Below are 12553 nucleotides of genomic sequence, written 5' to 3' on the forward strand. Positions count from 1 at the left end.
GACGTCTTGAAAACACCCATCTAGGAGTTTGATTCAGTCTCTTTGGCTGAAACTAAACTTCCATCTTGGCTAAACAAAGACACTCCTATTTGGATGTGCGGAGCTTTAGAAAATGGAATCTTGAGATGAGAGGAATGTATCCTAGAAAGGGATTGTACAGATGAAGCCTACATACCAAAAACCTTTCCAAAACATTTATTTGAACCATTCGAGTGGACTCAAATCTTAGCAACAATGGATGTATGTGTAAATACGTCTATGCCTACTCAATTTTGCAATGAGGATGGCTACGACATAATTCCCATCCAAATGATGTCAGTTCTTAACATTGAAAACAAGGATGAGGAAACAAAGGACTTGATGAAATCTCAACAAGTCTTTTCTGACCTCTATTACGATGCAACTGATGAGTTGGATGAACACTCGGCTACCTTCGAAGAGTCGGGATCCGAAAAAGAACATACGAGAGCTCAACTACTCTTAAGGGGAAGGGAGGAAAAGTTTTCAGACTTTACAAACCAGAAATCAAGACGACAAAAATGGTATAGAAGAAAGAGGGGCACTAAAATTGTGAAAGCACGACCTATGCCATCAGTCTCCAATAAAACACAATTCTTGATGTAGATAGATGCTAATGATTGTGTCAAGGACAAAATAACTGGCAGATATCCTTCAAACAGAGACTCAAAAATGTCTCAAACCTCGAGAAAAACAAGGGTACTCAAGAATAGCATCAGGATAAAAAACCACTCATGACCAGAGTTGAGCAGAAAAAGAAATATCAAGAGTTGAAAAAAGCTCTAAAGGAGATATACACCACCGAAATGGAAACCACGGAAGAGGATGGGAAGGATATAATGCATGTTCTATCCCATTACAAAAAGTATACTCTCCAAGATCGGAAAATCATAATCGAACAACCTGTTAGGGAACTATGGAAACAAGGCGATTCTTACGAAGGACTTGAAAACGCTAAAAGGGTAGACTTGGCTGAACCAGGAGAAAAGCCTAGACCGGCCTACATTGCAAATGACCTAACAAAAGAAGAAGAAAAGATTTTGTTAAGTTTGTTAAAGGAATACCGGGATATCTTTTCTTGGTCTTACAAGGATCTCAAGGGTGTTGATCCAAAAGTCTGTCAACATACTATACCCATGAGAGATGATACGAAACCAAGTAGACAAAGACCATACACTTATAACGAAACATTTTCCAGGAAGATCAAAGAAGAGATTGAAAAACTAAAGGAAGTTGAATTCATTTACGAAATTGAACACACTGATTGGGTGTCCCCAATTGTGGTAGTACCTAAGAAGAATGGGAAATTATGAGTGTGCGTTAATCTCAAAAAAGTGAATGCAGCTACCATTAGAGACAACTTTCCTCTTCCAATAACTGAGCACCTTTTAGAACGAGTGGCAGGAAGCTTACAGCTTCCTACTTGGTTTTTCGGTATACAATCAAATTTTGGTTGACCCAAAAGATTAGCACAAAACTGCTTTTGCAACATAATGGGATATATTTGCCTATCGGGTTATGCCGTTTGGGTTAACTAATGCCCCAGCCACATTTCAGAGATTGATGAGCCATGCTTTCAAAGAGTATCTTCCGAAATTCTTGGAGGTATACATGGATGATTTATGTGTACATTCGTCAATCCGAGCTGATCATTTTGAACATCTCAAAAAGGTATTTGAGAAATATAGACTTTACAGGATTTGCTTAAACCCTAAAAAGTGCACATTCATGGGAAGACAAGGGAAAATTCTTGGACATATAGTGTTTAAAAATGGCATTGCTACCGATATTGAAAAGATTCATGTCATTGTTGATTTTCCTAGACCAACAACAGTTAAAGGGGTACAAGCCTGGATATACCGACGGTTCATCTACATGTATGCTATAATTGCAAAACCCATGTATAGCTTGATTATGCACTTTGAATGGACCGAGGCATGTGAAGAATCCTTCATGAATCTTAAGAAAGCTCTCACCTCCGCTCCAATATTGAAAGCACCCGATTGGGATAAGGTATTCCACATACACGTAGATGCCTCAAATTTTGCTATTGGTTGTATACTAGCCCAACCAGGAGATGGAAAAATTGACTTTCCTATTTCTTATGCTAACCGACAATTAAATATGGTAGAACAGAATTACACCACCACTGAAAGAGAAGGACTAGGAATGATCTATGCCGTTAAAAAGTATAGACATTACCTATTGGCCAACAAGTTTGTGTTCCTTGTGGACCACCAAGCTTTGTTATATTTGGTCAACAAACCATGTAGCACAGGGAGAATAGTGAGATGGTTCATCATTCTTCTTGAATTTGATTCCACTGTGGTTGTTAAAAAAGGCACTACACATCAACGAGCAGATCATTTGTCCAGGATTGTTTCGGGGGAATCACCTAAAGGGGCAGATGATGATCTACCAGATGCCTATTTGTTCTCCGTGGAAATGATACCAAGATGGTCGGAAAAAATTGTGTATTAATGACGATAGCTCAAGTGGATTCACTACTCCATTTCATATTTGATTTAATTGAGCAATTGGCTATGTATCAATTACTAGTTGGAAGGCTATATAAAAGAAATCGAGACGGGATATTGCTTTTATGCATTAACCCTGAAGAAAGGGATCAGTACCTAAGTCAAGAAAATGTTACCATAGTAGGACTTCACTTTGCGGAAGACCAAACTATGCAACGAATCTTAAGACTTGGAGTATTTTGGTCGACTATGAGGAGAGATGTTCGATCTTTTGTAATAGATTGCCCTCAATGTCAGAAACAACAACCCATTCTTCATGTAACATTGTTTCAAATGTCACCTATTCCTAAGTGGAGTAACTATCTGGTTACTTACTTATCAAGTCAAATATTTCCTGAAGATATCAGTAAACGTCGTCAAAGAGCAATTGAAATGGAAGCAAGAGACTATGCTCTCATTGGGAACCAGTTATATCGGCGAGGTAAAGATCAACATTTGCATCTTTGTGCAAATGAAAACGAGTATATTTTGATTATAGAACAAGCACATGCTAGATTAGCTGGAGGTCACTTTTCTAGTGAGACCACCCGCAAGAGCAATCTTGATGGCAGGCATATGGTGGCCAACACTTTTTGCAGATGCCAAAGAATATGTTCGAAGGTGTGATGCTTGTCAACGAGCAAAAATGCCAACACGTGTAGATAGCATGCCCTTAAGACCAATGATGGGGGCCAGAGCCTTCGCAAAATGGGGTATAGATTTGTGGGATGACACAGCCACGTGCTTATAGAACCCAAGCTCACAATATCATTTTAGCTACAGACTATTTAACCAAATGGGCTGAGGCGAAAGCGACTCAAAAGAATGATGCCAGAACCACTGTTGGATTCTTATATGAGTATGTATTTGTAAGGTATGGACTACCAATAGAGTTTGTCAGTGATCGGGGAACTCATTTTCTCAACGAGGTAATAGAGTATTTGCTTAATGAGTTTATGGTTATCCATAACAAATCAGCTCCCTATCACCCACAAGCAAATGGATAAGTTAAGCATACGAATAAAATTCTTAGCTTGGTACTGGACAAAGTAGTTAGTTCAGGAAGGACTGACTGGGAAATGAATCTCCATGTTGCTCTATGGGCTTATCGAGTTTCATTAAAAATGGCTTTAAATGCTACACCCTTTAACCTTGTTTATGGTCTTGATGCCATACTGCCAATAGAATTTCTATTGCCGACCTTAAGGGTAGCACAGACTCTCGAGTGGACTGGACATGAATTGTCAGAAAGACTTGAAGAGTTGGAGAAGCTAGACGAGCAAAGGCTAACTGCTATAGCTCATATCTATCACAAAAGCGGAAACAAAAACAGTTTTTTGATTCCCACTTAATCACCAAAATTTTCAAGAAAGGGGACTTAGTTCTAGTCTATTCCCTTAAGCAACACATTCCCAAGTTTAATAAAAAGGAAAATGGATCATTTATAATTGAAGATGTATCTCCAAGTGGAGCAGTAAAATTGTCAACCTTAGATGGTGAACCAATGGCTAATTGGATTAGTGGATGTCGTTTAAAGAAATACAATTTGCCACTAACCAATGAATTGCTAGCGAGAATGCATGCAGCCAAACTAAGGAAGATGAAGTGATAGCAGGTTATTGATGAAGCCCAAGAGGAAGCTAGACTTTGGGTACTCAAGCGTAAAGCTGCTCTCAAGAATCAACAGATACCGATTCCCATCAACACTTAAAAAATAGATGATCGACAATGGAAATTACCTAAAGATGCAGTTTCAATAGATGACGACTGGTTAGATGGAATGGATCTGCGCATCAAAGTACAACTCAATAATCATAGCACCAATGCTTTGGTAGACACAGGAGCTAGAGTGAATGCAGTTAGTTATTCCATATACAAGAAAGCAACAAGTCAAGCATTGACCTCAGGAATAATGAAAATCAAAGGATGCAACAAGAATTTGACTCCAACATTGGGAGTGGTCAACTTGAACGTGGTAGTACATGGATGCTCATGTCCGCATCAGTTTGTATGCTTGCCAGATGAATACATGAATGAGACTATGATTCTTGGTATTCCTTGGATGAGAACATACAAAGCAGTACCAAATTGGGATACAAATCAGCTAAAGCTATCACTTAAAGGAGGGCAACTCATCGTTCCCATTGCACCTAGCAAAGAGGAATGGAAAAGGTGCAAACAGAGGACCAATCCACGAAGAAAATCTCCTCCATCCCCTCAAAAAAAAAATGCTACAAGTAGCATGCAAGGGGTTAGCAAAATTGGGGTACCAAAAGCACAACTTGTGGATAAACCAAATCAGATCTGGGTACCTAAAACTTCACCAAAGAAACAGAAGACGGTTCCAAGGATTCGAGCACAAAATCGAGCATCTATGAATAAGGAACCTAATATGAAAAAAGTTTGGAAGAAAAAGGAGCACTTATCTTCCCCACACAACGCAAAACCAATCAAACAGTGGCGAGCTAAGTCTCAACAGACTCTCAAACACTATGCCCAAAGTGGAGGCTAATCTAGCTGAACAAGAATCCAAGATACTTGATTCTATTCACGAGAGCACCTGCGGCCATATAGAAAGATCCAACATTTTGTCATGTACCGTGAGTAAGGACGTGGCAAGCACACGAAGCACTGCAGAAGAAGAGGCCAAGATGGCTGAATTTTCCCAGGCTGCCAGCTCTAGAGAGAGGCCAAGCAATAGAATAATATATGGTGAAAACCCTAATGGGCGCCATGACATTCTTCAAAAGTCTGCCAGATCTCTCCTGCGCAATGCTATAGAAAATCTGCAGGATGCTACTTACTTGCATACAATTCTTCAATGATCCTGAGCAAACAGGAGCCCCATGGATGTCATTTTTGGAAGGAAACAAGGGCCTCTGCTATGATCTAAGTAGGAAACCCTCGGAAGAATTTCTTTATGTCTTTTATGCCCCATGCATGTTTCTGCCCTCGCACAATATGCTAGCTTTTGAGGATGCATTGTACACTGGCTTCTTCACCTGGAAAACGAAGATATTTGCACCAGTGATAAGCAACCTCACAGCAAGATTTGTAGGCTACTCGATAATGGAACTAAAAAACAAAGTCACCATGCAGTTTTTGCAAGTGCTAGACAAAGAACACAAAATCAGATATGAAAAAGCACTGGAAGCACTGAATGACAGCCTCGCCCGCCATCAACCCAAAGATTACTTCAACCCATAAGCTGTGTCAAGGGACGACACAGGCGAGGAGGGGGAGAATGCTAGTAGCAAGCTAGCATGGACACCATTTTTTGGAGTTCTCCTTGTAAAACAATTATTATTTTGATAAATCGGAAATATTATAACTCCTATTTTCTTGATAAACCTTGTAATTAATGAGCCGAGGCTACAAGCTTCCAGATTGTATCAGCCATTCAATTCCCCAGCTTTGGTAGAACTCCAGATTATTACTTTTGACCACCCAAAAACCTTGGCTAAGGTATAAAAGCCAATTTTTGTAAGTTTTTGGATAAGAAATACATAGCGTGAGCTAACGACGCTCACTTCTCTCCTTCTCGCGCTTCCTACTCCCTCTTTGGTTATCACATTGCGGAAGCGTTTGTTGCATTGCAACCGCAGGTAAGAGCTCTACGTATTGACGTAAGCCATTCACAGTACTTCGTTGCCGACCCGCGGCCTAATTTCATCATAACTAGGAATTTACACTTTTTAAAAGACAACTAAGCATGGGCAGGATATTGGGGCATCATTGCTAAGCATTTAGATGCATTCTGGGTCGAAAATGACCAGGTCAAAAATCCAATGCTGTTAATAATCGCGATTTTGGAACTTGATCTAAAGTGGGATTTGAGACCATAGGCAAGTGTGCTTAGGTCTTATAAAATTGTCCTAGAAGTTTTGTTATGTTTGGATGTCATTTGATGCTGTAACGGATGTGATTTGCTTGCCGCCGACGATGAGGGATTGGCTTTTGGTGATTTTTTTCACTTGTGTGTAGCTTGAGTTAGATGCGAGTTGTTAGTTGTTTTCCAAGAGATTGACAACCTCCTGTAGCCTCTATGCACTAGTCGAGTCAGCTTCGTCCCATGGTTTGACAAATTAATCGTGGTTCTCGCTAATAGTGCAATAAGATAGGATGGTGAGGTTAGACATGTGTCCCACAGTTTGTGATCGACAACAAAAAAATAAAATCTCCCCGTCTCCCTTGATCCGTGTGTTGATGTGTGGCATTTCTCTCTCTGTCTCCCTCTCCCTCCCCTCCCTCCACGATCCATAATAGCCTTTTTTTCTCCACAAGGTTTCGATAAGTATATACTCAGATTCTCATTAATCAAGCCTCTTGGCAAAACTGGGCCGGCCTACTAGGGCATCATTGCTAAGCATTTAGATGCATTCTAGGTTGAAAATGACTAGGTCAAAAATCCATTGTTGTTAATAATCGCGATTTTGGAACTTGACCTAAAGTGGGGTTTGAGACCATAAGCATGTGTGCTTAGGTCTTATAAACATGTCCTAGAAGTTTCATTACGTTTGGATGTCATTTGATGTTGTAACGGATGTGATTTGTTTGTCCATGAGCGATTGACTTTTGGTGATTTCAGTCACTTGAGTGTAGCTTGAGTTAGATGCGAGTTGTTAGTTGTTTTTCGAAAGATTGACAACCTCTTGCAGCCTTTATGCACTAGCCAAGTCAGCTTTGTCCCATGGATTGACAATTTAATCGTGGTTCTCGCTAATACTGCAATTAGATAGGATGGTGAGGTTACAAACCCCTAATGAATCTTATCTAATGAATTAGATAGGATGGTGAGGTTACAAACCCCTAATGAATCTATCGAGAAATTGGTTATTATTGAACCGCTCATTTGGACTACAAGGGGAATTTAAATGCTTCAAGTGACTAATAAAGTCTCTCATAGACTCTTTTTCCTCTCGTTGGGCTTTCTGGAGCTGACATGCTACACCCCAAAATCACTCTATCTCGTATGTATTCTTTCAAGAACAGTCTTCTAAGTGTAGGGTAAATCATTTTTTCTTCCACCCTTAGGGTTATATACCAATCCCCAACCTTCCCACTTAAAGTTAGGCTTAAAGCATTACTCTTATGCAGGTCATTGTGTTCTCCTAGTAGGGAATCGCATATTTGTTCAAACACTTCGATATGCTTTCTCACATTCCCGTCTCCACTAATTTTTTGTGTTATCTTGGCTATTTGTACTGCCTACTTCTAGGCTTGCTATCTGGCATGTTACACATATTCTCAGCAATAGATCGACCGATAGCTTGAGAAAATGGTGCCAAGTCACCCAAGTGAGCAGGCACCCTGGGTGAAGGTGCTCCAAAGACTACATGTGGAGTAGGTTACTTGTGTGTAGCGCAAATTAGTATGAACATAGTGAGCATTTCATTAGAATAGATTCCTAATGAGCATAACAAGAGTGCTTGGGTGGAGAGAGCAACAAAAAGCATAACATAGCTTAGTAAATAGCATGGTAGATGAGGTGAGCATGCATTGAAGCTTGGCTCTTGGATGGATTTGCATCACAAAGCCAAGATTTGTTGGTGCAAGCCTCCCTTCTCACAAGCTTGGAGTAGGTGATAAGCTTTCCATTAAAGCTTGAGAAGGAGAGAGAGAGAGTCTTCTTGGTCCACACATGAGCTTGTGTGTGAGTGTGTAAGATAATGCCTGTGAAAATTCAGCCCCCTCTCTCTCTTGGTCGACCCCTCTTGCTACTTGCTCATGCTCACACCCCATTGTACCTTTCCCAGCTTAGCTAATGAAATTTAAGCAGCATAAGTGATAGCCTTCTGACATGTGTCCCCCTTTCCCCTTTTGTGAGATCATTAGGTGATTAATTAATGCAACTAAACTCTCATTGGACCCCTTTGTCTCTTGGCCAACAGGAATCATGCAAGCCATTGGGCTGTTGAAAGCTCATTGGATCCCTTGGGAGACTGTCCAATAGTCTTCTAGAGAGCTTAATTCTTATTGGTTCTTCTATTAAGTATTTTTAAATCAATTAAACTAGATTTACTATAGCCTAATTCTCATTGGTCCACCTCCATGGCCATCCAATAGGATTTGAGTTCACCTTGTGGGCATCTGGGCTAGGGAGCTGACATGTGTCCCTCATTCCCTTTGTGTAAAGGAGGCTTGTGAGTGTGTGTGAGTGTCTGTGTTTCTCTTTCATCCCCTACTTGCAAGGCTCGCCTCGTCCTTTGTAGGATTTGTGAAGACTTTAGGTACACACACAAAGCATCCAATTTCCCTAGTGATGACCTTTGGACACAACCTTTGAATTTTGGAACCTTATCATTTTGGAAGTCTTAATGGGGTGAACCTTAGGGTCTTTAAAGCCCATTGTTGTACATTTATCTTTTGCAGATGGCCCCCCCTTTGGATCCCTATTGTGGCCGGTCTTCCAGCTTAACCAATATTCTAGCTTTTTTTCCCTTGGCACTTCCCCATATTAAATGATTAGTTTAACATGAGAAAATCAGTTAGGAGAATTAGATATTAGTTATTATGACGTTACCTCTCTCTTGAAATCATAGTCGTCCTCAACTATGGGGTAGAGAAGATAAAGCCTATTCATTAGTCCTTTCCCTAGCGGGTAGAGGATCCCTATGTTACCCTACGACATCGTTCCAGAATGGATGACTAGTCTATTTGGGGCTTGAGAGCCTAATCCACTGCAAGCATGTGTGCACATTAGTCCTATCAATCTTCCATAGTAGAGTGACAAGTTCTACTTGGTGTTTGGGAGACTTCGTCTCCACAAACTTGATTCTAAGCATGCATACTACTTCACGTTTGTGCAAATAAAGAAAAAGAGAGTCTTATAAGATAAAAACTTTGTTCATTTTAAACATTTGTACATTTGCTTACTCTAGGGAAGCATTGTAAGCATTGACAAGGTTTAGGTTATCCTTTAATTGTATGCCTTACATCCATCTAGCATCTTCAAAAGGATAATTCTTAAACTTAATAAGATATTGTCGGATAGTCTTACCACCTCTTAGTACCTTGTCTTCATGTTAGAGAATGGACTCAGACTGTAGCATCTCTTCTTGGTTCTTAATCTCCGGTGGGTCTTCAATAGTTGGTTCTTGAGGTGGCTCTCCTTTGTAAGGCTTTAGTAGGCTCACATGGAAAGCATTGTGTATGAGCCAATGGTTGGGCAATTTGAGTTGATATGCCATCTCATTGATTGGCCTAAGAATGTGGAAGGGACCATAGTACCTTTTTGCTAACTTAGCATAGTACTTTTGGTGTCTCGTAGGATTCTTGCCCATTGTGCGCCTTAATCGAGCCTTGGGAAATTTGAGTAAGACCCAATCATTTTCTTTAAAGGCTTGGGATCTTCTGTGCTTGTCAACAACAACCTTTTCCTTTTGCTGTGAGATAGAGATATCATCCTTAATCTTTTGGAAAGATTCTTGTAGATCTTGGCTATACTCATCTGTAGTAGCAAAGATCTTCCCTTGTACCTTATGTAGCAGGGGACTTTTTGATCTTCCCTCAATTACCTCAAAAGGTGCTTTTCCTGTGGAAGTATGTACAGTGTTATTGTAGGCATACTCCACTAAGGGTAAGTACTTCTCCCATTGGGACCTATGATCTACTTCCGTTACATAGGCTTTTAGTAGATCAAGAATTTTTAGGTTAGATGTTTCACTTTGGCCATTCGTTTGTGGGTGATAGGCCAAAGAGAATTTAGACTTGTCCCTAAATTCTCAAAGAAACCCTTCTAGAAATTACTAGTCATTCTAGGATCTCTATCCGACACTATGGACATTTGCAAGCCATGGTACTGGAAGATTTGTGGAATGAGGAGGGTTTCCATTTGATGGGCTTTGATAGTCTTTTTGACAGATATAAAATGAGCTTGTTTATTGAACTTGTCTACTATCATCCATATCTCTGTATTCCCATGAATAGACTTAGGCAATCCAAAGATAAAATCCATGGATATGCTCTCCCATGGTGAATTAGGGACTGGCAAAGGTTGAAGCAATCGAGGTTGCTTTCCTCTATCAAACTTCGTCTTTTGGCATACCACACATTCAGAAACATACTCTTGTATGTTTGCTTTCATGGTAGGCCAATAGAAATATGTTTCAATCCCTTTTAGGGTAGACTAAATCCCTCTATGCCCCGCATAAGGAGGAGCATGAGATTCATACATTACTTTCTCACGTTGTAGGTTAGTAACGCATAGTCTATTGCCATAGACAAGATAACCATCTTGTAAGGTAAATGGTTTTTCTTTCTTCCCTAATGCAAGGGCTAAAATCACATCTCTAAAGTTGAGATCAATAGTATACTCATCTATCATAGAAGATAGATCATTGTGAGTTGCTATGGAAACCGCATTCACTCTCGGCCGTCTTGAGAGTGCATCAGTTACTTGATTATGCTTGCAAGCAATGTGAGCAATATGAAAATGAAATTTGCGAAAGAAAATTTTCCCACTTCATTTGTTTGCTGGAGAGCTTGGTCTGCATCATGAAGTACTTAAGGCTTTAATGATCAGTTCGCAGAATGAAAGGATCCCCCAATAGATAGTGCTTCCATGAGTCTAAGGCATGTAAAATTGCGAGGAGTTCCTTTTCATATATGCCTAGAGCTTGCTCAACAGAGTCGAGCCTTCGACTTTCATAGGCTATGGCGTGCCCTTCTTGGAGCAAGACAACTCCAAGGCAGTCACCACAAGAGTCATATTGGACCTCAAATGGTTTTGAGAGATCCGGTAGTGTAAGCACATGTTGAGAGATAAGCTTTTCTTTAAGCTTTTTGAAAGCATTGTTCTCCTTGGCAGACCATGCATACCTAACGTTTTTCTTTGTTAGGTCATGTAATGGTCCTGCGATTTGTGAGAACATTTCTATGAAGTGTCTATAACATGCACACATACCTATAAAGCTTCTTAGTTCATAAAGATTCCTTGGTTTAGGCCATCTTCTGATGGTTCCATTTGCATGCCATCTTGAGAGATAATGTGACCTAAATACTCAATCTCTTGCAAGAAAATTTCACTTTTCTTTTGATTAACATAAAGTTTATTCTCTCTTAAAACTTGAAATATTACCTGGAGGTGTTGCTTGTGTTCGTTTAATGAATTAGAGTAGATGATGATATCATCAAAGAACACTCCAGTAAAGGTTTGGTGAGGCCTAAATAGCTTCTCCATCAACAAGAGGTTAAATGTGGCTGGTGCATTGGTCAAGCCAAAAGGCATGACAATGTATTCGTAAAGACCAAACGTAGTAGTCTTTACAATGTCTTGATCAACTATCCTTATTTGATGATAGCCACTTTTTAGGTCAATCCTACTGAAGTAGGTCAATCCTTGTAGCTTATCAAATAGGTCTTCTAACCGTGAACGGGAAACCTATTCTTGATAGTGATCATGTTTATTGCTCTGTAGTCGACACACATATGATATGTGTCGTCTTTCTTTTGCACTAATAACACAGGTGAACAAAATGGAGATGAGCTAGGCCTAACCATGCCCTTCTCAACTAACTCATGCACTTGCCGCATGATCTCCTCTTGTTGAGCTTGAGAAACTCTATAAGGAGGTTCATTAGGCACTAAAATTCCTGGAAGAAGTTCAATTGCATGGTCATCATTGCCTCGTTTAGGAGGTAGTTCACAAGGGATGTCGTCAATAAAGACATCTTAAACCCCTTGAGAAAATTGGATAACTCTAATTCCTTGTGATTGTTTATATTTCCTTTTGCTAAAACATCAGGTTCATTTCGAGAATCTTTAAGAAAAATCATATACACGGAAATAAAGCTCTTTATTGACTTATTGAAAGCTTGTGTATGTACAATGGTTATGGTGTTACCCATTTCTTTAGCATCTATGTACATATCTTTTTCCCTGAACCTAAAGTAGATTCTCCTTTCAGGGAATTTAACATTGGCATCCATGTGATCAAACCATGGTGCCCCTAGGATTACATCCTCATGCTTGAGAGGAGAGATAAAGAAGTCCTCTTTGTCCACATAGCTTTGGACGTG

Source organism: Adiantum capillus-veneris, chromosome 12 (genome assembly GCF_014529385.1).
Source record: "Adiantum capillus-veneris isolate H3 chromosome 12, ASM1452938v2, whole genome shotgun sequence".
NCBI classification, from domain to species: Eukaryota; Viridiplantae; Streptophyta; class Polypodiopsida; order Polypodiales; family Pteridaceae; genus Adiantum; species Adiantum capillus-veneris.